This window comes from Nicotiana attenuata, chromosome 10 (assembly GCF_001879085.1).
Source record: "Nicotiana attenuata strain UT chromosome 10, NIATTr2, whole genome shotgun sequence".
In the NCBI taxonomy this organism is placed as follows: Eukaryota; Viridiplantae; Streptophyta; class Magnoliopsida; order Solanales; family Solanaceae; genus Nicotiana; species Nicotiana attenuata.
The window spans coordinates 31,732,895-31,738,024 of NC_031998.1; the positions used below are offsets into that span (position 1 = coordinate 31,732,895).

The 5,130-nt window shown below is 33.4% G+C and overlaps 1 long non-coding RNA gene across 1 annotated transcript in view; it reads right to left on the reverse strand.

Moving 5' to 3' along the window:
* The window catches only part of LOC109233249, a 6,233-nt gene extending 1,935 nt beyond the window's left edge, over positions 1 to 4,298 (reverse strand). Inside the window, exon 1 of the long non-coding RNA XR_002069061.1 lies at positions 4,184 to 4,298. This is a non-coding gene — a long non-coding RNA (uncharacterized LOC109233249). The remainder of the gene's footprint in view (positions 1 to 4,183) is intronic.

The window sequence follows — 5,130 nt, forward strand, 5'->3', positions numbered from 1 at the left end:
ATAAACACATATTGTGATTGATTCCAAGTTGGGTCATATCAACAAAGCAGAATTTAATGGAGCATCATATGCTACTTTTGCACTCAAGCCTATGTTATTGTTATCCTCCCAAGTAGGGGCGGAGCTAGAAGGCTAACTACCGGTTCGGCCGAATTCGCTAGCTAGCTTTACTCCAAAGTCCAACCTTTGTATTTTTACTAAAAGTTTCATCAAATATATGTACAAAAATTAAATTCAGAATCCAATTACTAACACTTACATCGCTATCCTAGATTTAAAACTCATAAGAGTTTAATCTTGATTCTCCCAAGACAATTTACTATAACTACGTGGAAGGTTCACATTACCTCTGGGACAATAGTTAAATCCATAGTACTATTTATATTTATCTGTAGAAATGCCAAGAATCTTGATTTGTATAGACAACTTGAATGTACATTTATGGGGAAAAAGACGAAAAGGACAGCCTAAAACACCTATTTGGACATATTACTGTCTCCTGTTTTAGCTTAAAGTATAGTGTATATGTCTGCTATAATAATTGGTAACCTCTTAAATATCGCCTGATATGATTACGCCAAAAATAGTTGAGAACCGACTAATTCACTGACAATAAAAATTGTTCTTTACAATGTCGATGTATATATTTTAAATCCTTTTAAGCTTTTTCGTTGCTTATTTTCTTATCCCGTGAATTAAACATGAACAAGCATAAAGAAAAGAATATAATGCAAGAGGACGGTTTAAAGGAAGAATGATAAGGACTAACAGCACTTTTCTACCAATTATTAATGAACTTATCGTCAGCTTACGCTGGTGGATTATTCTGTCTCTAAAATTTAAAAAAGAGACCAAAAAAAAAAAAAAAAACAATCCCAAGAGCTGCTTAGTACAGGTTTATTGGCTTATAATCCACAGAAAAGCAATTAAATATTTCAAAATTTCCTTCTTTTTTAGTTGAATAGCTTGCACAAACAAATACTCGATCCACTTATTTTTAAAGTAATGTGGAAAACGTAGTAAATTTATATTCGGCACAAATCTCTTTTCTATCCCCTCGAGCACTCAGTAGAAAAAGAGGAATCAAATCATACAGACTTGGCGTTTGATCTCCAAAATACAGTAAAGATTGAAACATTTTTTTCATAATGGTACCCTAAACTATCTAAAAACGATCGACTACAATCAAATTTGCCAATTCTTTGAAATGAAAATCACGTTCAGAAATTAACCTTTATTTAATAGTATACGCATAATTAATTATCTACTCTTGGGCAACCTTTCCACCAGCACTACAAACTACTTATAATATAATATGATGCCTTTATTCTATTATTTATGTGCCCATCTTACTGTTTTGCGAATCTTCATGCTTCTTTAAAAAAAATTTAGTTCTAGATTTGCATGCATTTCCTAATTTTCTGAAGGTCATCAAGTTCGTTAATACAATAGCCAATTAGAGGCAGAGCCATGATTTCAATTTTTATAGGTTCTGGAATTTAAAACAAATAGTTTTGAGTGCTAATGAGTCTAAATTTAATATGTATACATACTTAACGAGTTATTCATACAAATATACTGTTCAAAAAAAAACTATTGAATTCAGCCGAATTCCTGTCACAGCTTCTGGCCTCGATCTCCTGTCACCAACAATAGAAAATAATGTGCATCCCATTACCTAATATATATGTTCAATCTGTGGTTAATTAATTATTATAGTCCATATACACTGAGCTTTCCAACAGACAGGAGCCATATGCTTCAAAATTATAAGATGATGGTAGCACTGCTTGGTCATATGCTGCAAATTCTATGATAATGATAATGCTGATAAACTAAGCATATCTTTTATTAATCATTGGATAATGATCTGAAATCATATCCGTCCTGGCTGAAAGCACTGACATAATATATCTCCTACCATCTAGGCAGGGGCGGAACCAGGATTCGAAAGAGTATGAGTTCTGATCTTATCACCGATTCCTAACTCGGTTTAGTCATTGGGTTCGCAATTAAATATTTTTTATTTATTTAATAAACTTCTAATACAAATACAGGATTTAAGCAAAAAAATTACTGAAGTTCGTCTGAGTCTGTAGCTACTACACGTCCACCACGCCTGCATCTAAGCATTTTCCATTTTCCAGTAAGCAAGTTTAGACTATCCACTTGTACTACCGCCTCGCCGTAGTTGACGACCGCACGCGCCCTCAAACGTCCTTTGAAAAACACTACGTCCATAGTAAATGGAATTAATAATTTGAAAGTAAACCTCTTGTAACTAGAAAGTAACCCGTCTATTATTAATGAAAAATTAAGTATATCACTTGCTAAAAATTTTAAGCGATCTGTTTTACACATATAAGTTAAATTCGTTGTGTATTGTTTATATGTTCGTTATATATGAACGCTTTTCTCCTATGTCATTGTGACGATCAGATAGGCCATTTTGCATACTAGCCTTAATTTCAGTATTTCGAGACCTTCCATTAGCTTCATTTATGTTTTATTGATTTGAGTGTGTGGTCCGTGTCGTTTTCCGGAAAGCTTTTACCTAAAATTGTGAAAGAAAATGTGATTTTTGACTTTAAAATGAGCTAGAGTTGACCACTGTCAACATTCATGGTTAAACGACCTCAGATCGGTATTTTTGAAGATTCCGGTAAGTTTGTATGATATTTTTTGTACGCATGTTGTCACACCTCCTTTTTTTACACACCACCCCGAATGATAAATGTATAAGGGAGTTTTTCCATTTAAAGTGACATTATTCGAAATGGGATTATTTATTTCTAGAGTCGCCACTTGGGATAGGGTTGGCTTTTGGTGTCCCAAGTCACCGGTTTATTTTGAATCCCAAATCGAGGAAATTTCGACTTCCAATTGGAGTCTGCGAACCAGAATATTCGAATAAGGAATTTCTGTTGACCGAGGGAAGGTGTTAGGCACCCCCGGGATCCCGTGGTTCTAGCACGGTCGCTTAAATTATTATAAATGGCTGAAAATCGATTTTATACATGTCATCCTATAGTGCAATTTTAGAATTATTTACCGCTTTTAGTTAAATTTTTTAGAAATTGAACGTTGTTTTAAAACATGTTTTTGGATCACGTCACATGAAATGCACCCGGATCCTCAAACACATTTTATTCAACGTTTTGGGATTTGGATTTGGGTCACATGAAATGCACACCCGAATTTAGGAAGGTAAAATTATAAAGAACGCGCCTAAAGTGACTAACGTGTTATTAACTTTGCAGGAGGCCATGAAAATTTGCTAAATGGCACGTCCCGAGTTCTAAAATATTTTAATAGAGGTAATTAAAGAGGGCCACGCAATTTGTGAATTTTGTTTGGCGCAGCACACCTCGATTTCTAAGGATTTTAAACTTAGTTAAGTGAGGGGCCATGGGTTTTGGGATTTTATTGTAAAAATATACTATATAATTTTAGCTATCATGAATATACTCAAAAAATACTTTAAAAAAAAAATTTAATGTTACAACCCAACAATTTATGCTTATATCTTTTACTTATACGACTAGTAAGAGGATGAAGAGACGGAAGGAAACATTTCTAAACTCTAAAGAAACAGTGAATCAATCAAAAAAAGAAATCAATAAAACTTACCAAACTCGAAACAAATGCTATTTGAAATTAATGGAACTTCAACATATTCATAAGGGTGCCAACTCTAAATATGGATTGTAACTGCATTGTTAGGTAACAATTCTATTGCTTCCAATACATGGAATCAATTGACCAACTAGCGGAAATGTTTCGACTAGTGCATCACGAGTTGAAGAAAACAAAATAATTAACACGAATTCAATCCCCATGCTCAAATAAATATCAATTCGATAAGACCTCAACAACTTGGAAAGTTAGAAAAGTTCTTAAACAGACCCATTAATTTAACAATAAATGCAAACAAATCATTGACAGCAAAAGAACAAAGACAATTTCAAGCAGAGATCGAGAAAACTGAGGAAAGCAAATAGACTCAATGTCTTGCAGCGAACAAACTCATTATGAAATTGACTCCCACACATGAAGAATTTATTAAATCATTCAGAGGGAAACAAATGTAGAGCCAACAGTAGGACCAAATTTCGAGCAGCCAAAGAGAAATCTGATTGTCAACAGATATAGCAAAATACAAAAGGGGGTTTTCTGAGTTTACCTCTTAGCTTAAAACATGAATAAATTCGGATACAGAGCAGCAACAACTTCAGCAGAACACAGCTTCGACTTCTGAAATCGAAATCGAACTCGGACACCCATGAGATGTAGAAGTAATGGAGGCAGGAAATCGGACCAAATTTAAAATTCTTCGTTTTTCTTTTTCTTTACTTTATTTTTCTTGTTTTTGAAGCTGAAATTCAGACCTCAAGTTTTCTGTTGAAGGGGTGCTGTTTTACGCTGAGAAGAAGAGGAGAATGGGGTGCCGTCGTTGTTATGCTTTTCAGAGAATAGGGCAAGGTCTTCAATATGGAAAATCTGATCTATTTTTGTGCCTTTAGCTCCCCTTTTATGTGAGGGATTAGGGCAAAGGGTAATGGGTATTTGGGTAGGAAGAATTGGGCTTTTTGTGGGATATTGGATTTGGGCAGATTTGGGTATGGGCTTTGGTTTCAGCATTAATTTTGGCTCAATTTCACAAGACAAACCTTTCTTTTCCAATTCTTTCTTTTATTTTCTAATTTTCCTTTTTCTTTTAATTAAAATCCTACAAATTAAAAATCCGAAATTATCCAAAATGTGAAATTAAACTAATTAGCTAATTATAAAAATTATAAAAACCACTTAATCCTAAATTAAAAAAGAAAAAATCAATAAAAGGAAAAACTGTTAAAATGAAGCATTTTTTTTTTGTGATTTCAATTTTTATAAAACGAGTAACTACCAATTAATCCTAAAAATGTAAAAGTAAGGCCTAAATGCCATGCGTGATATTTTGGTATTTTTCATAATTTAAATGCAAGAAAAATGCGAACAATTAATAAAAATCTATAAAGTTCCTAAAATGGCAAATAATTAAGGAAAAATCTATTTTCTCGGGATTTTGTAGGAGTATTTCGTATAGGGCAAAAATCACGTGCTTACACATGTTTTGGTTGTGATCTGGGG